We start from the raw sequence: 24761 nt of genomic DNA on the forward strand, positions 1-24761 counted from the left end.
TCGCACTAGCATTTGCATTATAAGTTACAAATTCCATCCTTTTAAATTTTTTGGAGGTTACTAGACATTAAACACCTTTGTATGGCTCACTTTAGTATTTGCATTATAAGTTATACATACTCTTTGAAGAACATTCCATGGAAACATTGAACCTATCAGAAAGGTGTTGCAATATTACATGCACAAAAAACTTTGGCAAGAAAGATATGGACTCTCCACGTTAATTTGATAATGTACCAACAGGAACAAGCTCTCACAAAGGCTTGCTAATGCTACAACCAGGAAAGAGTGCTACAACAGATATCAAAACTGCTGTTGAGAGTGTATTCGCAGCATATGAACAAAAGGAAGCTGTCAAAAGCGTCTACTACTATTCTGAGGACAAAAAGATAGCTGCAACAAATATCAAAAGTATCGCTGCAACTATGATTCGAGCTACAAAACTTAGCTATGCAATTATGAATCGATACAGACAAGTTGTGAAACAGGTTTGCTAATTTTACAACCATAGAAAAGATTGGCGCAACAAATATCTAGTCTCTTCCTGGTAGAATTTATTTGATAATGCACCAATGAAGGGAATGTATCAAACGTCTTACATACTATTACAAGCACCAGAAAATGTACAAGAGACATGTAAACTGTTGGTATCAATTTATTTCATAATCCAGAGAAAGTCAAACAAAAAGGTTTAACTGATCTTGAAAAAAGGTTGGTACAAAAGAATTCCAAGGCACTGTTGTATATATGATTCGAACTGCAAATTTGAGCTATTTAGTATTGTATGAACAAAGCAACATCTGAGGTACATGCAGCATAATAGTTCTAGTTTCCTCTAGCAAGTCCGAAGTCCGAGGGAATCCATTGTACTTTCATCATCTAACAAGGTCTCACAATTATGACAGAAACAGTTAGAAAGCTCCAAGGTAAAGCTCCAAGTTAGACACATCAACTATCTGCAAAAAGCGATCTAAGTTCCTTTGTCCAACTGAAGTCCAGAATATGCCCTTGAAGATTAATTAGAAACGCACCAATTTTCCTTATATTTGCCAACAATGCTTTAGCAGTCATCGAATTTCTGGAATACATGGAGAGAAAAGGTTCTTGGACGTGTCAACTTACAAACCATAAAGCAACACATTCATCTGTGCACCATAACGTAAATTGATTTTTCCTTTTAGAGTGGCTATCTGGCTCATTGTAGCTAGCTAACAAATGACAGAAATGATCATGTCCCTGCCAACTCCCCTTTTGTTTTTTCATTGGTTGCAAATATATCCAACCTTCACACTGCTTAATTTGACAACTCGTAATGTTCCAAAGACCTGAAATTCAATTACGCATTAGAATAGAAGTTTCTATGAGAAACTCAGTGTTATGTCAACCATCATATAGTCTGCAAACTCACACAAAGCAAACACATAAAACAACTATTCTTCAAGCAACTTCTATGAGCACATTACCTTCAGTCCGTCTCCCAGAGTTGAAATAGCCTTGTGAAGGCATCCATTAATTCATTCTTTATTCCAAAAGTAGGAGCTGGAGTGAGGATTGTACCGTCTAGTATTAATAGTGTGTTGCTTCACTGCTTCCACACCCCCATATTCTACGCTCTCTCATGAAAGTCATTCACAATCCAATGATATTCAGAAGATTCGGGAAGTTTTTATGAAAGGGAAGTGAATAATTTCCTTACCTTCACTCTGACGTTAGGCGCAGTACGCTAGCTCTATGAGCTGATAGTGGTCTATCGACCATCGTTAGCTGCTCAAATAGCCGCCTGCTTGCCTTCGAGAAAGCATCAATGTTCACAACAGCAAAGGCAATTCTAAGATCTATCAATGGACTACCTGCATTGGCATTGGATGACACTTTGGACAGAAACTTATTTTTTTGTCGGGAAAGAATAAAATATGATGAAGGAAGGGCTCAATCGTAGTTGCTGCATCTACATGCAAGGAAAAGTCATATGTTCTGCCACCGTTATCAACATCATCTTCTATCAGTAGGTAGCTATTAGCTTACACAAGTTCCAAAAATCTTAATAAGAACACCTCACACACAAATAACGCAACACTTTGCTCATCATCAGATCTGTGAAGTCAAGCTCCATCAACTTAGGCCAAGGATTTTTTGATGCACAAAAGATTTACCAACCTAAGGGAAATTTTTTAGAGCTGTTTTATCACAAATATAACCTGTTTTTAGCAAATCTGGGAAAAGGAATATACCATTCTATCCTTTGCTTATGCTCTATTGACTTCAGTCTATGCCACAAATTTGGAAAGTTATTGAATTTTAGATTGGAACAGTGAAAATTATTGAATTTCAACTTTTTGAATGAGAACAGTGAAATTTATTGAATTCTGGACTTCTAATGCATCTGAAATGCCTACCAGAAAGTCTGGAAACCATGATCATGACTCTATGGAAGCCATCCATCAAGAACAAATGCAATCAATACAAGAGTAATTGATTCAAAAGTTGTTTGATCGCTATACACCAAGAATTCATGGAGCTAACTAATGTAATCAAGTTCAACAATCGTAGAATGGACCAATGGCTGCAAAACCTATCTGCCACTATCAATAAAGAGTTTGATCATGTCAAGAGGAGCCAAATTTAAGAAGGAAAAAGACCCATAGTGACTGAATTTGAAGCAGGTCCTTTCTCAGATGATGATCTTGAACATGTAGTTAATCCTGAAGGATTTATGGCTTCAGCTAGGAAGGCTCAATATAAGTTTGAAGAGACAGGTCATAAAGCAAAGGAGCTTTCATATGGAGCACCTCAAAGTAACAATCCTGAAACTGAAGTGCTCTGTCAGAGATTTAATGTATACAAAGAATTGCCTGTTGATCTCAGATCAGTCCTCACATTTCAGCAATACATTCATACTGTGAGACCATCTGAATCCAAGGGGGGGTTACTGCAAGGCAGTGAGGTCAAGGATAAAGTTATCATGTCCAAGTTCTAAGGGGAGACTGGAGTGTGCTGCCCACATGACAACCTTTGTGCTGCCCGTGTGGCAGCCCCCTCCCTTTGCTTTTCTTTCTGAGTTTGCCACCCACATAGCAATCAATATGCTGCCCATGTGGTAGCCCTAACCATAGGTCTACCTCCCCCACACTCTCCTCAAATGGGACTTACAATTGGGGAGGTGACTTTTCCAACAGGGTATACCCGGATCCACCTCCCACATTTGTTGAGGATATCAATCGCGCAGTTCTGTGTCTCATCAACTGACTCTGTACCGGCTGAGGGCACACCTAGGGAGAGCCGCATCTACACCCTATATGATGGTTATGAGATTGAGTTGGAGGAGCATTTTGTTTTCAGATGCCCTGGACGTATGGGGCTTACAAATGGGGAGGTGACTTTTCCAACAGGGTATACCCGGATCCACCTCCCACATTCGTTGAGGATATCAGTCGCGCAGTTTTGGATCTCATCAACTGACTCTATACCGGCTGAGGGCATACCTAGGGAGAGCCACATCTGCACCCTATATGATGGTTATGAGATTGAGTCAGAGGAGCATTTTGCTTTCAAATTCCTTGGAGATTCAAGGTCGTTATCATTGTCTCTTCAGAGATGGTTCCGCACCCCTCTCCAACTTTCTTTCTGTCGCAAGCATCCTCATGTCGTGGACATACTGGCGGCAGATCTAGCCACATGGGTGCCGCGCAAGCAGCCACATCAGTAGATCGACGTGGCTGCTACGCAGGCAACCATGTCAACCCAGCTGCCATGCAAGCAGGCTGCACAGCCAACAGGAACAGTCGCAGATGCCACATCAGCGTCAGACTGCCACATGGCAGTCGGAAGTGCAGACAGCTGGTCAGGGCAGGTCAGTGCAGGCCGGGCAGCAGCAGGAAGCTGGTCAGTGGGCTTTAACAGCATAGTCGACCATTTTTAAGGCACAAGGGGCATCTCCAGGCCCGGTTCAGTCCGTACAGCAGCAGCAATGAGGATTCTGCATCAGAGTAGTCCCTCAGCACTCAGTCCAGCAGTGAGGGTTTAGGCCCTCCATACAATATGAAGTTCCTTCAGTTCTTCCAGTTGTATTCAGCCCTCTGCTTCGAGTTGTATTCAGCCCTCTGGGCCAGACATTGCTCTGTTATTATTTTCCCTCTTCGGAGGCCCACTATATTCTCTCCCTCTGATTCTCACTCACTCCACAATTCCACTTGTGTTTTGAGTGCATCGTTCTTTCACTTCAACTGTGTTTTGAGTCCATCATTCTTTCACTTCAGACAGACCCGACAAAAGGCGCCTCCATCCTGCAACTGTTCCATACCTGTCCGTACCTTCTCCAGGCCCCAAAGGCCTTGCAATCTGCTTTGTGGACCCTGCTGCAGGTGTCCTTACTCTGGCTGACGTCAGTGCTGATGTCATCATCACGTTCTTTGTTGTAAACCCAATGCAGATTTGTCCCATCTATGGACGGCCTCTTGAAATGTCTCTGCCGGATCTGCCCTCCATGGTGTCTTTCCTTTGCCAAGGATCTCTCTCCTTGTGCTGCCCACATGGAAGCTTGTTTGATGTCGATGTGGTAGCCCCAAACCTAATGCTATTGTCCTATGATCCACCCCATAGATGTACTCCTCATTTGGGGGCACACAGGTGGGGAGACTAACCCTAATCCAACAGTAACCTGGTGGCTCAAGTGGCGGAAGGACCACTATGACACACACGAGGAGGCCTCTTTGTATAGGTGGACGGAGTTCGTCAAAGACATGGGAGCACAGTTCCTGCCACCTCAGTACTTGGACAGACTTTAGAGTCAGTTCTATGACATGTGCCAGTGGATACTGAGCCAATGAATCATTACGCCCAAGTGCTTATACAAATGCAGCTGGAGGAAAATCAGAAGCTGAGCAAGTTTCTCCATGGGCTGCGTACACACATCTAGTGGTATGTCAAAAGTTGCAGGCCACGGGATTACGAAAGTGCATGCAATCTTGCCCAAAATTCGAGCTCATGCACAAGGGTCAAGAATCCAAGCGGTCAACAATTAGAAGTCCCAAGATAACACGCCAGGTGACGGTGGGATTGGGTAGCAGAAGATCTGGATGGTGAAGGATAGCAACAGCCATGGCGGATAAGCAGCCTATGCCAAGGAAAACCGATGCTTCCATTTGTTAGAAAATGAAATCCCACCAGACGGTATCCCGCAGCAAAAGACTCATAGATAGCCCAAGAATTAACACAGAACTGTTTCTCTATGGAATCAAGCTTCATCAAGTGTGTGTACTCCACAACATTCATGTGTTTGTGCAGACTAGCAAATAGGTTGTGCTCGAGACAAACATAGAAGCAACACTTTATAGATCTGTCCATCCACAAACTGGACAAGATACAATACCAAAAGGTTCTCCTACTGTATGCCAAGCACCTCTAGATCTCTAAGCCCGCGTGCTCCACTGAGCGTATGTAGACTCTCCGTTCCAAAGAATCTCTCCACCTTGCTGTCCGGAACCTCAGCCTAGGTGGCCTGCCACTCAAGCTCAGTCTGCAGCTCCTTCAGGGTCACCTTCACCTCCTGTGTATAGGCCCAAGGCTTCCCTTCTTGCTGACCCTGTCTGCTCTCTCGGGGCTCCTCCAAATGATGTGTTATGAGGCCTAGGGCCTCCCTTTTATAGGGGAAGGATGCCCCCAAAAATATCAACCCCCTAAGGCATAGTGGCCAACCCTAGGGGCCGACTGTAGTGCTCCCTACTGGCCGACTTGGTTGGCTGGCCCAACCGACTTGGTTGGCTCAGCCCAACCAGCCTATATATAAGGGCAAGGGTTGAGTTCCCCCCTTGCTCCTTTCTACCTCCTCTTGTGCTGCTGCCAGGGCCCCTCTACCAGCTCCATGTAGTCGCCTCTTTCCAGGTCATTCCTTTGCCCACAGCGATCGCCATGGGTCTTCCGTACTATCCGTACTGCTGCTGATGCCATCCGTACGTTGCTGATGTCAGCCTGCCATCTTCAGATCAGCCACATGGCATTGCGCCACTTTCCCTTGCTTTCCTGCTGCTCCTTACAGCCACGTTTGCTATGAGGTGTGCTGGCAGCCTGTTTGCTGAGCATGTGGCAGCCCCACACTTCTCTCTCTTGTTGTCTGAATGGTGTCCACACGGCAGCCATATTCTGCCCATGTGGCATTCTCTCAAACCCTAGTTTCACCCCCGCAATGCTGTCCTCATATTCGGGCTTACAGACGGGGAGGTGACCTCTATATTTCCAAAACCATTGTCATTTGTGAAATCATCAGAAATAATATTGCCCACATTACCAAAAGCTTTGAGCACAAGGAATTACGTCAAGTGGTTCATCCACAGGTTCAACTCCTACGAGGACAACCTCAGTGGTCATCAAGGGACTTGGAGATCAGCAGAAGAGGAAGCCTCGTCAGTTTCCCAACATGTTTCAGTTTTATGGCCACATTGGTGGTCAAAAGGTCCTTATGCAGATTCACGCAGCTTAGAGAACATCATTTCCACCAAGGCAACCAAGCAGACCCCGTTGACTGTTATGCCAATGGATCCATTGCCTTGTATGGGGTATTTCTGGGGCAGCAAATAGAGAGCAACATGCAAGTAGCTTCAACAACTTTGAAGATCTCAGAGTGAGTACACAGTCGGCCACTCAAGGTTGCACTTACGCAGGCAGCGGACATCAGCTTGGGGACACCATGGTGGCACCACTATGAAGTCCGACCAGATTATCAAAACCAAGGCTATGATGTCAAGATCCCATGTCATGGGTCCAAGTTCATTTCTTGGCTTAGAGCTGTTCCGCCTCGACCTTTGATTTCAGTAGTTCATAGGGACCAAGTAAAGCCCCAGTCCGACATAGTATCACAGCAAGACTTATGCACAAAGTAGAACTGAATTGAGCATCATCTTGAAGCATTACACCACAACAAGTATCCTTACTAGAAGTTAGCAGAAGACCTTAGGATTCAATTCCTTCACGTTAGCATTCATGAGCCAAGTATCAATCAGGATTCATAAGCCCGATTTACCACAGTTAGCCACCTCCTTTAGCATATTGGGAGGCCCTCTTCAGATCCTAGTCCGACTTTCAAAAGAAGGGAATGTCACAGGCATCCTCATGCCATGGACATGCTGGTAGCAGATCCAACCACGTGAACTACCACGCAAGTAGCCATGTCAGTGGCTGCCACGTCAGCAGCCTACAGGAACCACGCATTCTCCTGACGTTGGCACGCAATCACACACAAGCAATTGCAAGAGCCAAACAAACATTCAAAGTTATAGAATCTAGAAGATCGAGTTTGCTCTGATAGCATATAAAACAGCCCCCAAGCAAGGGTTCTAGGATCTCCTCTATCTCTATTCTAGCCTACAAGCATTGTTAGCACTTAGCCCTAGTATGTGCCTTGTATGTCAAGTCAACTGACATCACTGGTCAACCATATTGTTGACTTGGGGGCCATATAAACCACCCCTTTGTATTTTCTCATAATCCATTTGCTAGTACTCGCGTTTGCTTCAGCTTATTGTTTGCTCCCTTGCACTCCACTCCCATTCCATTGCTTCCCGCACACAACAGTGGTATCAGAGTAGGTTCTCTTGCTCCTACCTGCTGTCACATGCACCCCTGCACTTGGGTGCAAGGTGACACACTCGCTACATTGACAAGTGCATTATAGTTCCCAGATAGGAGATTTTGTCGTATGCTGTGACCCCTTTGTGAGCCCTTGTCCAGGGACAGTCAAGCACAAGCTACGTAGGTCAGTCTCTCAGCCTTAGGTCAAGTCAGTAGTGTTAGATTCTCACTGTGCCCACCTGTGAGCCCCCGATTTGAGGGGACAAGGGGCAGTGAGAGGTAGGAGGGCTGGGAGAGACTCAGGCCAGAAACAGAGGGAGGACAGCATGGCAGAAATAGGCAACCAACACACGGGCTGGTCGCTGCCTGCAACAGCAGGTATATAGAGGCTTTAGGCCTCACGTGGAGGCTCCTGCAGCAGCGCAGACGGGCTGCACAGGGCACCCTTATATAGGGGCCTGTGGCAGGCCAAGTCAGCCCAACCAGGGCCACCAACCAGGGCCAACCCTGGGCGGTTTAATGGGGCCCATGTGGTCGGCCACCAGACAGGGTACCAACCCTGCTGGTCGGTCATCTGAAGGGGCCTGGAAAGGCCCACTTCTCCATTCAGCCCAGCATCCAGTGCGAAACTGAAAGCCCCTCTCCAAGGCTGTGTTCTGCACTCAGATCTGGAGCAGCTTCTGAGAGAGAGTTCATCATTGTTTTCCAGCACCCTGCTGAGTTTTGTATTGCTCCCTTGGAGCCATTTTCTGCCCACCATCCGGTGGATGAGTATACTCTCTCTCTCCGTCTATATTTTTGAGTGTGTGTTTGTTGCATCTGTGATCATCTATCTGAGTTGAGTGTGCGAGAGTTGGAGAGCTCTTGGGTGGAGGATTGAGTGATTCATTCCCTCCTATTTTCTAACATGGTATCAAAGCCATAGGCTCTCAACTCTTCTTCATCAAAGCACTCTCTGAAGGAAGGAGTCCCTTGGCAGAAAGGCGATTCTGTTTTCAGCTCAGGCTAGCACAGGAGTTCAGTACATCTTTTTTGCTTCAGTTTTTCAGTTTGCTATTCACCGAGATGGATCAGCGTTCAAAAGCCTCTACACCCACTGCTTGTCCTTCCTTCTCCTCCAGTCATCTTCCTTCTTCATTCATTCCCAATTTTGGTGAAGCTGGAAAGCTCGATGGGACGAACTATCCAATTTGGAAAGTCAAGATCCGAAGCCATCTGGTGGCACGGAAGCCATGGAAGATAGTGATTGGGACCAAGATGAAGCCGGAGGACATTGTGGACAAAAGAGGTGATGTTCTATTTGAAGCAAATGTTGGGGTAAAGGCACATTGCCACCCTTTAAATGTTATGACTGCTATGACTGTCCTAAGACAGTCATAGGGTTGATTGTCCTAAGACAGTCATAGGGTGAATACCTAATCCTAATAAAACCTTTGAGTTTGTGGTGTGGCTCATTGCATTCTTTACACACCCACACTCCTTGTGTCTCTGTCTCCTATCGTTCCACTCCCCTCTTTCCCTCACAAGTGGTATCAGAGCCACCCTCTCCCTCTCTCACTCCGGTCTACCCCTCCCTCTCCCCTCGGGCCTCGTGCCCTTTGTCAGCAGGCAGCACGCGGTGTGCTTCAGGGCGCAGCAGCAAGCAAGCAGGGCGCAGCCGCGCGCAGCAGGTGCGCGACCAGCTGCGCGCAGCAGGTGCACGAGCACCCATAGCTGCAGCAGCAGCTAGCTGCTGCCAGCCTACCGGCGGCCGCAGCCTACCAGGCGGGCGCAGCCAGCAGCGCCGGCTGCACGCAGCCAGGTTGCACAGGCAGCTGGTCATGCCCGCGACCAGCCACGACAGGCAGCCGGCCGTGCAGCTGTTAGCTGCCGGGTCGTGTGACCAGCAGCAGCCGGCTGCACACAGGCAGCCAACCTCCATCAGCGGGCGTGCACGTACAAGTACAGCCGTACCGACTGTACCCTCAGCCAAAATTTTGACCTTTTTTTTTTGGGATCCGTGCCCTCGCAAGTACAAGGTACAGCAGGTACTTGCAGGTACAGCAGGCACAGGATTTTTTTTTTTTGGAAGAAGGAAAAGAGTGAAGAGCACTCTGCTCTTTTGCGTGGTACATGCAAGTACGCGCAGGTACAAAGTACAACAAGGCTGTTTATACATTTCCCGAGGAAAACTGTTTTTTTTTTGTACAACAAGTACTCTCATTGTCCCTCTTGCTAGGAGGTGACCGGGGCCACAGTGTGTGGTTGTTTGCACAGTTTTTTGACGGGAGATCATATGCCTTGATTTTGCAGAGGGCTTTTATGCTTTTGCTGAGTGCGAATCTCAGTTTTCGGGTGACAATTTCATAGGGCTTTTGCCTGGAAGTGTATGCAGTGTATGCCTTGAGGCAGTGTGGAGCCACGGTGCCCACATTGGTCTCGTTTTCCGCAGTGTATCAGTGACATTTCTATGTAGGTCACATTTTGTGTACGGCACTTAGAAAATCTCAGTTGAGCCACGCTTGGCCAGGGCGCATCGAGTTTACTCAGTCCCTAACTGTCCATCGTTGACAGTGCTCAAAAGATTTTCTTTTCGGTGTTTGTACGTTGGGATCTGTGTTGCTACTGTGCACACAGGCAATTTATGCATTACATTGTCAGGTGAAAGTGCCAGGAGAGTGCTGAATTTTGTATGCTACCTCATTGTTGAGAGTGTTTTTCACTTGGTACAGGTGTCAAATCAAGGGGCTTTTGCCCAGATTGTGCTTGAGAGCACTTTGGTCACTGTGTAGAGACTTCAGATGTCTTTTATCCCCTTGACTTAAGAATGATTTGTTGGGATTTGTCCCATACTTTGTTGCAGGTTTGTGACAGGCTGAGGTGTTTGGAGCTTTTTTCAGTGGACAAAACAGTGTATGCCAAGTGGTTTATGCATATAAAATCAGTGCAATACCTCATCTGAGGTGGGAGAAGTGTCCAGGACAGCAGTGTTTTGTGCTTCGTCAGATGATGATGCACTGATAAAGCACTTGTGGAACAGCTGCAGCATTCTGTAGTTACTCTTTTATGCCTATTTGAGCACGGTACAGTGTGTCAGAAGGTACAGTGACTGGAGGGAAAATTTTCTGTTTTGCTGCAGGTTTTTTGACAGTAAAAAACAGCACTATTGTGAGTGCTCCTGGCTCTTGATAGAGCAGGTTTTCTGAGAAATCAGAATTTTATTTAGTCATTTTTTTGACTTACAGGGAGTCAGGCGCTTTCCTTGTCTGATATGGCATCAAGGGGAAGTGAATCCTCAATACTGAACATAAAGAAATTGGAAGGGGCACACAATTATGCATTATGGGCAGAACAGTGTTTGAATGTACTTCTGCTAAAGAAGATTTCTAAGCCCATAAGGTTGAAGGGTGTCAAGCCATCTGGGATGGCAGATGATGAGTGGGAGGAGCTTGATTTGTCCGCAAGGGCGGCTATCATGCTTACTCTCACTGATTCTCTTGTGTTCAATGTTCAGGCAGAAAAGACCTCTTATGGCCTATGGCAGAGGCTAGAAGAGTTGTATGCCCAAAAGAGTTCAGCCAGTAAGGTTTATTGGTTGAAGAAGCTTGTCGACCTTCGCATGAAGGAAGGTACAGCTATGACCTCACACTTGAGTAAGTTCAATGCCATCTTTACACAGCTTATCGCACAGGGATTGAACCTTGATGAGGAGTTCAAGGCTACTTTCTTGTTGTGTACCCTCCCTGAGAGTTGGGACACTTTCAAGACCACTCTGTCAAATTCAAATGTCACTCTTATGTATGCTGATGTGGAGAGCTCTCTCCTTATGGAGGAGATGAGCAGGAAGAATAATATGGGCAGCAAGTCTTCCAATGCTTTGCAGGTACAGGAAAGAGGTAGGACTCAGCAGAAGGGGAGATCTGCTGGCAAGTCCAAATCCCGCAGTCATTCCCGTGGCAAAAAGGATATTGAATGCTTTTACTGTGGCAAGAAGGGACACGTGAAGTCTAAGTGCTTCAAGTTTATACGGGATCAGAAAGCCAAGAAGGCTGAGACAAAGGATGCAGGCAGTGGAAGCAAAGGCAAAGGCAAGGCCAAGGCAGATGACTTGGATGCAGTGAATGTTGCAGCAGAGGACAGTGACAGTGACAGACATGATGTATTATGTTCTTCTGCTGTAATTGCACATACATTGGTTGTTGATGGCCATGACATGCACACCTGGCCCTTGGATTCAGGTGCTTCTTTTCATGTTACGCCTCATAGGGAGTGGTTTACTTCCTACACAGGTACTCATGGAGTTGTTCACCTTGGGAACAACTATGCATGTCAGATTGCAGGGATTGGCAGTATACAGATAGTATTCCCTGACGGACGCATATTTATGCTTGATGGTGTTCGCCATGTGCCGCAAATCAAGAAAAATCTGATTAGCACTGGCTTGTTGGATGACAGTGGTTACCACACCACATTTGGGGATTCCAAATGGGTGATTACTGATGGCCAGGTTGTAGTGGCTGAGGGTTATAAGAGTGATACCTTGTACCCTCTTTATGTTTCCAGTGTAGGCAATCATGTTGTTGCCATAACCGAGCTGCCGAAGGTTTCATTGTGGCATAGCCGGTTGGGACACATGTCCGTTAAAGGAATGCAAGAACTGTCACGTTTGGGTTATCTGCCGTCTTTCATTTTCAGATTTGCCTACTTGTGATCATTGCATTTTTGGAAAGCATTCTATGACTCCTCATAAGAGGAGAACTCCCCAGAATAGAGCACCGCTTGATCTAGTGCACACTGATTTGTGTGAGATGCCACAGCTATCACTAGGGGGTGCAAAGTATTTCATTACTTTTATTGATGATGCCACATGCAAAGTGTGGGTCTATTTCTTGAAGCATAAGAGCGATGCCTTAGATGCTTTCAAGAAGTTTGTCGCTCAGGTTGAGAATCGGACAGGATGCAGGCTGAAATGCCTCAGATCCGATAATGGGGGTGAGTATGTGTCACATGCTTTTGTACAGTTATGCGAAGCTAAGGGCATTAAACAGGAACTCACAGCCCCTCATAATGCATCTCAAAATGGTGTGAGTGAGCGGATGAATCGAACTATTCAGGAGAAAGTTCGATGTATGTTGTCTTATGCTGCATTGCCCCATGGCTTTTGGGCAGAAGCCGTGCAAACAGCAGTTCACCTAATTAACACATCGCCGAACAAGGCTTTGGAGTTGAAAGTGCCAGAGGAGGTGTGGTCTGGCAAGCCACCTTCATATAAGCACTTACGTGTGTTTGGCTGCGAGTGCTTTGCTCGGTTATGGGATCCTGTCAAACGGAAGATTATACGCAGCAATGACGTCATCTTTAAAGAGGATAGTGTACACAAAGAACCCATGCAACCTGTGGAATACAGGAGGGTTGTTTATGATGATGTCGGACAGCAAAGAATGCCCATTAATATGCAGCAGCAGGCTGCTGTAAATAACCCTGTTCAAGAGGGTATACAGGCTGAAAATCAGCCAGACAATTTTGCCAATGATGCACCACTGGATATGCCAACAAATGGCGCTGTAGGACAGCCAAATATGGTGGTACAGCCACCCGTCATGCATGATGAACAGGCTAGACAGCAGCCTAATACGGAGCATTTTGTTAGGAGGAGCACCCGTGTACAACGGCCTCCTGACAGGTTTGTTCCAGGAGCCAATAATGTGGCTGATTTTATCATGCTGACAGATTGTGGTGAGCCTTCCAGCTTCAAGGAAGCTATGGGAAGAACAGAGAAAAGGAAGTGGGAGAAAGCCATGCAATCAGAAATGGACTCCCTACTTCAAAATGATACATGGGACTTGGTGCAGCTACCTGCAGGCAGAAAGGTTTTGCCATGCAAGTGGGTTTACAAAGTCAAAGTGGATTCAAATGCTTTACCGCGGTATAAGGCCAGATTGGTTGCCAAGGGATTTAAGCAGGAGAAGGGCATTGACTTTGATGAGATCTTTTCCCCTGTAGTCAAGATGACTACTTTGAGAGCAGTGTTAGCTCTTGTTGCTCATGAGGACATGGATTTATGTCAGATGGATGTGAAGACTGCTTTTCTTCACGGAGATCTCCATGATGAGATCTACATGAGTCAGCCAGAGGGATATGCTGTTAAAGGGAAAGAGCAGCTTGTGTGTAAGCTCAAGAGGAGCTTGTATGGACTCAAGCAGGCACCAAGGGAATGGTACAAGAAGTTTGATGCCTTCATGCAGTCCCAAGGGTATCATAGGTGTGAGACCGATCACTGCTTGTACACCAAACGGGCAAAGGATGGCAGTTTGATGCTACTCATTCTATATGTGGATGACATGCTGATTGCCAGCAAATCTCAGCAGGAGATCATTGCTTTGAGGAAGCAACTACATAAGTCTTTTGACATGAAAGACTTGGGTGATGCAAATCACATACTAGGTATGCGGATTACTCGTGACAGGTCTAAGGGACTTTTGTTTCTATCACAGGAAGAGTACATTGGCAAGGTACTGCAGAGGTTTAACATGGAAGGGGGGAAGTCTATTAGTACCCCGTTGCCTCCTCATTTAAAACTCAGCAGTAAGGACAGCCCCAGATCAGATGATGATAAGGCTGAGATGGCCAAGGTTCCGTATGCATCTGCAGTTGGTTCTTTGATGTATGCCATGGTTGCCACTCGTCCGGATATTGCTTTTGCGGTGGGAGTCATCAGCAGGTATATGGCAAATCCAGGCAAGCGGCACTGGGAAGCAGTGAAAGGCGTCTTGAGGTATCTCAAGGGTACCAAAGACTTGTGCATATGCTATGGTAGGCAGAATGCATTGGTGCATGGTTTTACAGATTCAGACTATGCAGGGAATGCAGATAACCGGAAGTCTACTACCAGTTATATATTCACATTTGCAGGAGGTCCTATATCATGGGTGTCTCGTTTGCAGAAATGCATTGCACTGTCAACCACTGAAGCTGAATATATTGCAGCCACTGAGGCTTGCAAGGAAGCAATATGGCTTACTCGGCTGGTGGGAGGTTTGGGCATTACAGGAGATATACCAGTTTTGCATTGTGATAGTCAGAGTGCTATCATGTTGGCAAAGAATCCGGTCTTTCATCAGAAGACCAAGCACATAGATGTGAAATATCATTTTATCAGGGAGGTACTGGAGGACAAGCAGCTTGAGCTTGTGAAGGTGCACACTGATGATAATCTTGCAGATTTGCTCACTAAGAGCTTGCCTACAGAGTGGTTTGCACATTGTCGCCACATCATGGGATTAGATGAGACCATTCTAATTTTATGGTCTTGTATACAGTAACTGTATATTGCTGTAATTTTTTATTCTTTTCTCCCCTTTAGGCACATTGGCCTTTAGGTGGGAGGTTGTTGGGGTAAAGGCACATTGCCACCCTTTAAATGTTATGACTGCTATGACTGTCCTAAGACAGTCATAGGGTTGACTGTCCTAAGACAGTCATAGGGTGAATACCTAATCCTAATAAAACCTTTGAGTTTGTGGTGTGGCTCATTGCATTCTTTACACACCCACACTCCTTGTGTCTCTGTCTCCTATCGTTCCACTCCCCTCTTTCCCTCACAGCAAATGCGGATGAACTCAGTGCATGGGAGGAGAGGGATGCTCAAGCCTTAGCAATGCTAATTGGCACGACATCAGATATTGTGATTCCTCATATCCAGTTGGCAGATACGTCTTCAGAGGCGTGGGCCATACTGAAGGAGCTGTATGAAACCGATAATACAGCCCGTATCATCACTCTTCAGCATCAACTTTATAATCTTGATATGAATGAGGGTGATAGTGTGCATGACCATCTGACAAAGCTGAAAGTCGTGCGGGATCAGCTCGCAGCGGTTGGTCAGAAGGTGGACTTAAGTCAATTGGCATTGCTCACACTCCACAAGTTGCCACGGAGTTTCAAAAGTTTTGCGACTACGGACCACGGTCACTGCAGGTCAACGGACTAAGCCAATCACCTTTGAGGAGCTTGGCCCACTCCTGCTTCAGGAGGAGGCTCGAGAGAAACTCTTTACGCAAACCAACAAGAAGGCATTAGTGGCCAAAGACAAGCCTGGAAAAGACAAGCCAAAGGAGTTCAAGAGTCAGAGGACGCTGACCGAAAGAAGAAAATGAAGTGCTTTTACTATGAAAAGCTTGGCCACTCCGCCAAAGAATGCCAAAAGAAGAAGGCGGATCAAAAGCGGAAGAGAGAAGCCAGGAACAAAGAAGAGCCTAAGAATGATTCTGCCAATGTTACGACTGACAGTTGTTTTTAATCAGTGAACATTGTTCAACGTATGCAGTTAGTGAAGGAAAAGAGGGTTGGTATGTTGACAGCGGTGCTTCAAAGCACATGTCTAACAGAAAGACTTGGTTCAAAACCATGGAAAGTACACACCCGGATTAAGTTTCTGTCGGGGATAGCCGGACCTTCAAGGACAAGACTCCATATGAGGCATTTTATGGTAAGAAGCCCTCTATCACTCATCTTCGCATTTTTGGTTCTAACGCATGGGTGCATGTGCACAAGGAAGACAGGACCAAGCTTGATTCCCAGAGCAGAAAATGTATCTTTGTTGGGTATAGCGAAGAATCCAAGGCCTATCGACTCTTTGACCCAGTAAAGAAGCAGATCCTTATCAGTCGGGATGTCGTCTTCGAGGAAAAGGAACTTGAACCCCAGGAGAAGCCTCAAATTGAGCAGGGGGAGATTGCTCAACCCCCGAACCCACCCCGCCCCAGGTTGACCATCAAGAGGTGGCAAAATCGGAAGCTGATGTTCCACAAGGTACTAAGGAAGAGCAGGATGTTCCAGAAGCAATTCCGGTTCCTCCTCCCACTGAGAAGCAGAAGAGGTTGCCCCAATGGTACCTAAGAACATTGGAAGACTCTTGAGTCACCGAAATACCTGAGAGTAGCAGTTTCGGATTGCGTCGGTCCCAACGTCTTCAGAAGACCCCATCCGTGAATTTTGCGTTGGTGGCTCAGCTTGAAGAGCCAAGGACCTTCGAGAGGCGAAGGACAATCCAGAATGGTAGGCTGCCATGCACGCAGAGATAGATGCTATCCTGAAGAACAATACCTAGGACTAAGTGGCCAGGCCCCCGCGACGGAAAGTCGTCAGCACTAAGTGGATATACAAACTTAAATACAAATCAGACGGCAGCTTGGATAAGTACAAAGCAAGGTTAGTGGTCAAAGGTTTTGCTCAAACTAAAGGCATGGATTTTGATGAAACTTTTGCTCCCACAGCTCGCATGGTTACTATCCGGACAGTGATTGCCCTTGCTGCCCAATTCCAGTGGCCTATTTTTCAAATGGACGTGAAGTCTGCATTCCTTAATGGAACCCTAGAGGAGGAGGTATACGTAGAGCAGCCACCGGGCTTTCAAGATCCAGGGTCCCCATTAAAGGTCTGCAGGTTGAAGAAGGCGTTATACGGGCTGAAACAAGCCCCCAGAGCTTGGTACCAAAGGATTGATGTATTCTTTCAGAAGATAGGGCTAAGTCGGAGCCCTTCTGAGGCTAATGCTTCATATGCTGTAAAAGGAGTTAGAGATGTGCAACTCACATCCATTTCCAGCCATCCTGTCACTCTGACAAATGTTCTTTTTGTGCTTGGAATTGAAGTCAACTTGATTTCAATTTCAGCAATTGCTACTTCAGGTTTCAGAGTAATTTTTGATGGCTACAGATGCCTAGTATATGATCTTCGTGATGACAATGCCATAGTTCTCACTGGCACTTTACAAAAAGGGCTTTATCACCTTGATCATCATGCAGCTGCACTTTCTACCAAAGCATTGGCTATTTCAGATTCACAGCTTGTTGAAACTCATCTTTGGCATGAGAGAATGGGCCATCTCAATTATAGAGCTCTTGCAACGCTACATTCACAGCAGATGGCAAATGATGTACCTCAGACTCACACAGTTTCTAAACATGTGTGTGAGGGTTGTCTTTTGGGTAAGATGCATCGATTTCCTTTTCAAAAGAATTGTCCAAAACTCTCACAAAGGAAATTGCAGCTAGTACACAGTGATGTCTGTGGCCCAATGAGGACAAATGCCATTGGAGGATACAAGTATTTCATGACTCTCATTGATGATTTCACAAGGTATTGCTGGGTATATCCTTTAAAGGCCAAATCTGAAGTTTTCTTATGCTTTCAGAGATGGCTGAATATGGTTGAGAATGAATCAGGATGCAAGCTTGTCACCCTCAACACAGATAGGGGGGGTGAGTATATGTCAAAGGAGTTTGATGGATTTCTTTCCTCACGGGGCATTATTCACTCATGCACTACTCCTTACACTCCTCAGCAAAATCCTGTTTCTGAAAGGAAAAATAGGTCCACAATGGAGATGGCCAGATGCATGCTTAAGGCCAAGTCTTTGCCCAATAAATTTTGGCTTGATGCAGTAATGTGTGCCAACTATGTGCTGAATAGATCACCTACACGGGCATTAAAGACTATTACACCTTATGAAGCATGGAAAGGCAGGAATCCTTCACTTTCACACATGAAAGTTTTTGGGTCTCTTGCATATGTTCATGTACCATCTCAGCTGAGACATAAGCTTGATGACAAGGCAACCAAATGCATATTCATTGGTTACAGCCAGGAGAGCAGAGGGTATGGGTTATATCAACCAAATACTGGGAAGATTATTGTCAGTAGAGATGTGATCTTTGCTGAACATTCAGCTTCTCCTCTTGTGGACTGCAAAGCAAAGCCAGATATTGACATGTTTGATGCCTTTGAATCTTGGTTACCTCTACCATCATCAGAAGAGGATTTTGAGCAGCAACATGCGCCTCCTGCAGGCCCTCCACAAAGCAATAATCAGCCTCAACCTCATGCTGATTTGCCGGTTTCTCTTCCGGCACAAAATGATCCCATTACTCATGATGCAGTCATTGAAGAAAGAGCTGTTAATAGACAGCAAAGGCAAGTTCCCAGATGGCTTCTTGATACATTGAGGGACAGCAAACAAGATCAGCCTTTTGCTGCCCGGACAAGATCAGGGAATAGACAGCATGGTCACTTTCTTCAGTTTGCACTCCTTGCTACAGCTTGCAATGAAGAGCCTTTGTGCCATAAAGATGCTTTTGACAGCAAAGAGTGGATGGATGCAATGAAAGCTGAGTTACAATCTATTGCCAAAACTGACACTTGGGAATTAGTAGATCTCCCACCTGGCAAGCATGCCATTGGAACGCGATGGGTCTACAAATTAAAAAGGAAATCTGATGGCAGCATAGATCGATACAAAGCTCATCGATGTGTCATTGCCATTGCAGCCCATCATCATTGGCAAGCGCACCAACTTGACATCAAGACTGCCTTTCTTCATGGGGATCTACAGGAAGAAGTCTATGTCACAAAACCTCCTGGTTTTGAGGTTGTTAATTCTGAAAATAAGGTATGCCGGCTTAGAAAAGCCCTTTATGGTTTGAAGCAGGCACCCAGGGCATGGTATGCCAAAATTCATGCACACTTACTATCCCTTGGTTTTCAGAATAGTCCCACAGAACCCACTCTTTATTTCCGTGGGAGTGGATCTGATTTTTAAGTGCTGATTTTATATGTGGATGATATGCTTATCACGGGCCCAGATACTCAGCAAATTGCAGCTTTCAAGGCTGATTTGCAGCAGATTTTTGACATGTCAGACATGGGACAGCTCCATTATTATTTGGGCATTCAGTTTGCTCATGTTGAGGGGGGTATCATGATGTCTCAGTCCAAGTATATTGGACAGCTCCTTGATCGTTTTCAGTTTGAGGATTGCAAGCCAATCTCTACTCCAGTGGACCCTGGCTTCAAATTCTCAGCTCATGATGGGAGCCCACCATGTTATATCACTCTTTATCAGCAGGCTGTTGGATGCCTTATTTATTTATGTCACACCAGACCTCACTTGCAGTATGCAGTATCTCAGCTCAACAGATTCATGCACATGCCCAGTTCACAGCATTGGCAGGCAGTGAAGAGAGTCTTCAGATATCTCAGAGGCACTCAGGATTTAGCCCTCTTCTATGGTGATCAGGGTTCACTTACCATGCATGCTTACACGGATAGTGACTGGGCAGGATGTTCTGACACCAGAGTGTCACATACTGGCAATTGTTTTTACATCGCAGATATGTTTACAAAGGCACTTCCTCGTCCCAAGTTCGAAGTCTTCCGACAGGCTTTACACTTGGTTCCCTTTGTTACATGATCTGACATTCCTTGTACATTCATAGGTGGCTATATCCTTTTGGATGAACATGTGCCACCATGACCAGAAACTACTAGGTATTCTAAGATGTTTCCAGAGTACTTCAGCCCATCCCATGGAGGGGGGTTTGTAGGCCATCTTTTGGTGGTTCTAGTGATGCCCTATAGGCCATGGTATGTGCCGTGTAGGCATAAGTGTAGGCACTTATTGTGTTAGTGCCTTCTATGCCACATAGGACACTTAGTCCTATGTAACACCTAGGACACTTAGTCCTAGGCCTAGATACAAGTACTTTGTACTTGTGTTTAGGAACCTTATCTATCAATCTAAGTTGACGTGACTTCTTCTTCGACTCGTCCTGTATTGCACACTCTCTCTCTCTCTTCGTTTAGCATCTACAGTATACGGCTATGTGCAGAATTGTCAAATATGCCAAAAGGTCAAGGCTTCCCACAAGAAAGCGGCAGGCTTACTTATGCCATTGCCAATCCCCGACGGTCCTTTCCAGGACATAGGTATGGATTTCGTGGGACCACTTCCAGCATCCGCGGGTACGCGTAATACTCAATGTCTTACTATTGTTTGTCGCTTTAGTAAATATTCTATGCTCATTCCCTGCAAACAAACGGCCAGTGCTGAAGATGTAGCTCGTTTGTTTATCAAGTATTGGTATCCCGTTGGAGGGTTGCCAAAGACCATCACATCCGACAGGGACTCCAAGTTTACGTCTAACTTTTGGCGCACCTTGTTTGATAATTTTGGTACTAAGCTGCAGATGTCCAGCGCTTTCCATCCGCAATCGAACGGCAAGACGGAAAAGTATAATGGTATGGCATTTGAATATTGTCATGATGCTCAGGGAAAGTGGGAGCAGTTTCTTCCACTTGTGCAGGCCATTCTAAACGATACCTATTCTTCGAGTATTGGTCGCACACCTTATGAAGTGGCGTTTGGTCGACGATTTACCTCACTCCTCACACAGATGGTGTCTCCATCTCTTGAAGCCAACAAAACCACCGAATTCATGGTAGAGATTACGGAGTCCGTGAAAAGCCGCATCGCCAAAGCTCAAGCATCGTATACACGCCAAGCTAATAAATCCAAACGAGATGTCCAATATAAAGAGGGTCAATGGGTGTATTTACGCATTATCAAGCAACGATTGAAGCAGGTGGGCAAGCGATGCCCTAAGCTGTCCTTCAAGAGCTTCGGACCATTCCCTATTATTCAAAAGATCAGCGATGTCTCAATGAAGTTAAGCCTACCAAATAGTTGGACTATGCACAACACGTTCCATGCAGCTTGGTTGAAGCCATATTTTGGACCTCCTCTTTCACAGATTTCCAACGAGCAACAACCTGAAGTTCTTGATGAAGCCGAAGTTTTGCAACTAGAACAGATCCTTCTTCATAAATTCAAGCATGGGTCACGACGCAAGATCCGGGAGTTTTACACCGAGTTCTGTGATTGAGGTACCCATGAAGCAGTGTGGTTGGACGAAGATTTTTTCCAAGAGTTTCCCTAGATATTGGCGGACTACTTGGAAGCAATGAACCTACCGCCAAGTTAAGGAGGGAATGTCACATGCACCCCTGCACTTGGGTGCAAGATGACACACTGGCTACATCGACAAGTGCATTATAGTTCCCAAATAGGAGATTTTGTCGTATGTTGTGACCCCTTGTCCAGGGACAGTCAGGCAGAAGCTACGTAGGTCAATCTCTCAGCCTTAGATCAAGTCAGTAGTCAGTTCTTGTTCACTAGCACCCACTGGAGAACAGTAGGTTAAGTGTTTCCATCTTATAGTTTAGGTCTTAGCCTAGGTTAGGAGTCCCTTTAGGGTCCCCAAAGGCTGGACAGGTAAGCAGGGAAGGCAGCCTGCAAAGGCTGCCCAAAAACTCCCCTGGCAAATGAGCCACGGAGGGCTTTTTATAGGCTGGTTGTAACTTGTAGGCCATCCTGTTAAGCCAGGCAATCTCCAAACGCAAAAGCCAGGGCCAAACAAGTGGCCAGAAAGGCCAAAAATGGCCAACCATTACTAGCCGACCAGAACTGGCCGACCTGGAACTGACCGACCAGCTGGCCGACCTCCTGGGTCAGGCCTATAAAAGGCGGTGGCCCCCTGGCTACACATCACTTTTGGAACAAGCTGCAGCACACCTATGCTCTAGCATCTCTGCCTCTGCTCCTGCATCCTCTCCAGCATCTCTACCTCCTCTACCTCCGCTTCAGCATCTCCTCTGCCTCTGCTCCAACAACTTCTCTGCCTCCTCTGCTTCCGCTCCATCATCCTCTCCTGCAGCTGCTCCAGATCAGCATCGACTTACTCCTCTATTGTTGCTGCCCTTCTTTGCAGATCTGCAGCAAACCTTTGCTCTTCTGGCAATAGGTTGCTGACTCAGATCTGCTTCAGTTCCAACTTGTGAAGCTAGTGCAGAGCCCACTTCAGTTGACTGCTCTGGAGGACTGTTGTTCGCTCCCTCCACAGTTTCTTTCGCAGATATCTCTTCTCTTGTATTGAGTTCCTTTGGTGATATATATTTCTTCTTCAGCTATCTTTCGTCTTCAGTGTTGTCTTATTTATCTCCAAGAACTTTCTTTATATGGTATCAGAGCAAGGTGTGCTTGCCGACACCTGAGCCTTGACCTGGAAAGCTTGGAAGATAGATCATCAACTGAAGATGTCTTCTCCTTCTTCCCCGAAGCGATCTCAGCCCGAATCCACCTCTATTCAACCACCACCCTCGTCATATGTCAAGAGAGAGTTTGCAAGGATCGAAGGTGATGAATACCTCTCCAAACTCTTTAAAGAATTTTCTGAATTTCAGAAATGGAAGGAACTTGAAGCAGGTACCCGCACACCCCAAGTTTCTTCTTCTCCACAGCTTTCTCCGATATGTCAACAAGGACCTCTATTCAACTCGGAAGAAGCGGAGCAACATTTCAAGTTCGGTGCCAACGAAGAACAAGTATACCCTGACAAAAGAGGACAGGCCGGCACGAGGACAACGGGTTATTCGACAATGCCTATCCCACAAGAATCAGTGCAAGGTATGCTGCCCTATCCCTTTGGTGCAAATCCGTCTGTTATGCAAGGCATAGGAACGAGTAATCACAAGGACACAGATCCATACATGCATGTGAACACTCGTAGACAAGAAAGGAGAAATTCATCAGGCAATGAGTTTGCTTTCAGGTCTCATTCTTCCTTCCCTCCCATCCCTCTCATATCTTCCGCTGCCATCTTCCCTCCAGTGGCTTCTCATCCTCCATCTTCTCCCATGCCACTGGGCTCCTATAGCCTTTTTCCCTTTATCTCTCCCGCTGCCCCTTTTTCCCCTCTCATGTCGTATCCCGCCTCCCATGTTTATCCCTCCCCCTCAGGGTTAACTTTCTTTATACAGCCAGTCTGTAAAACAGACTGAGTCGGTCCGTCTACGACTGCGTTGGCTCAGTCCAGCCTTGCAGGCTGCCCAAAAAGTCCCCTGGCAATGAGCCAGGGAGGGCTTTTTATAGGCTGGTTGTAGGCCAGCCAGTCTGTAAAACAGACTGAGTCAGTCTGTTTACAGACTGGATTGGCTCAATCCAGGCCTATAAAAGGGCCCCTTGGCTGCCCTGTTTTCTCATTCAGTTTGCTCCTGCCTTTAGTCCTCCTACAGCTCCACTTCAGCCTCCTATGCAGCCCCTGAAATCCTCAGATCTGGCCCTGCTCTAGCCTCAGTCCCTTGGCCATCAGTTCAGCCTGACCTGAAGGTGACCACGCAGTACAACAGTCGGACATTTGGACCAGCAAACGGAGAGAGGTTTGGACACTGTTTCCTCAGCTTTTTCAGCTCTCTTTTACAGTTTACACAGCTCACTCTCAGCTCTATATTTCAATCATCTCTCAGTTTCTTATAGGATCTATCACTTCTAGTTTTCACTCTCTCACTCACGCGATAACCCTGCATTCCGGTAGACAGCACAAGCCTCTTCCTTGCCTTGCAGAAGCGTCCTACATCGTCAGTGTGGACAGCATCAAGGTCTCGGCATTGGTCGGCGTTGCCTCTTAGGTCCTTGGGTCTGCTATACGTGTGCACAGTGAGCTCTTCAAAAGCACGTTCCGTGCTCTCTCGAAGAGTGTTCTTTGTATTTCTCAGTTCTCCAAGTATAAAGCAAATTCTCCCCTGATTGAGGGAGGGGGCCCTCAGTGGGTACGGGGACCCAATCGGTTGTCTACTCTACTCTCTCTCTACCCTCATCTCCTTTCTCTCTCTATGGTAAACAACGCTCATTCCTCGCTAAAGGTTTAAAGAAGGTCTTGCTGTGAATTACACGATCAGATAACCGTTGCATGCTACACCTGCCTCCCCTCGTGCTCTGCCATTGCTCCTACCTGCCATTTTGCTCCAGTTCAGTCCGGTGCCTCATTTCGTTGCCAGAAACCTGTATTTTGAGCCCCAATGGCTGTTAGTTTGCTTTTCCAAGTCCAATTTCGATGTTTTTTGAAATTTCCAAGCTGTTTTAATAGAAACAACACCATTTCGACTCCATCTATACAATTGTACGACCACGTACGAACGTACACCCAACAGTGGTATCAGAGTAGATTCCCTTGCTCCTACCAGCCTCCCCTCGTGCTCTGCTCTGCCATTGCTCCTACCTACCATTTTGCTCCAGTTCAGTCCGGTCCCTCATTTTGTTGCCAGAAACCTGTATTTTGAGCCCAATGGCTGTTAATTTGCTTTTTCAGGTCCGATTTCGATGTTTTTTGAAATTTCCAAGCTGTTTTAATAGAAACAACACCATTTCAACTCCGTCTGTACAATTGTACAACCACCATACGAATGTACAAACATGTACGAGCAAGTGCACGACGCTGCCAAGAGTTGGTACGAGCTGACTGCACGTGATTTCAAGCATTTTTCGATCATTCTTTGGGTGTTTTTGGCTCCAATTTTGACTTTTTCTGTCATTCAGGCCTTCCTCC

General features: G+C 46.2%; 1 protein-coding gene across 1 annotated transcript in view; it reads right to left on the minus strand.

Moving 5' to 3' along the window:
- Positions 1 to 681: 681 nt before the first annotated feature.
- The window catches only part of EDA35 (temperature sensing protein-like protein), a 29845-nt gene continuing 5765 nt past the window's right edge, over positions 682 to 24761 (minus strand). Inside the window, exon 2 of the mRNA XM_087379921.1 lies at positions 682 to 1325. The gene's annotated coding sequence lies outside the window, so the exon portion shown is untranslated. The remainder of the gene's footprint in view (positions 1326 to 24761) is intronic.

This window comes from Dipteris shenzhenensis, chromosome 9 (assembly GCF_047967505.1).
Source record: "Dipteris shenzhenensis isolate YYH24624 ecotype China chromosome 9, Dip_SZ_1.0, whole genome shotgun sequence".
NCBI lineage: Eukaryota > Viridiplantae > Streptophyta > Polypodiopsida > Gleicheniales > Dipteridaceae > Dipteris > Dipteris shenzhenensis.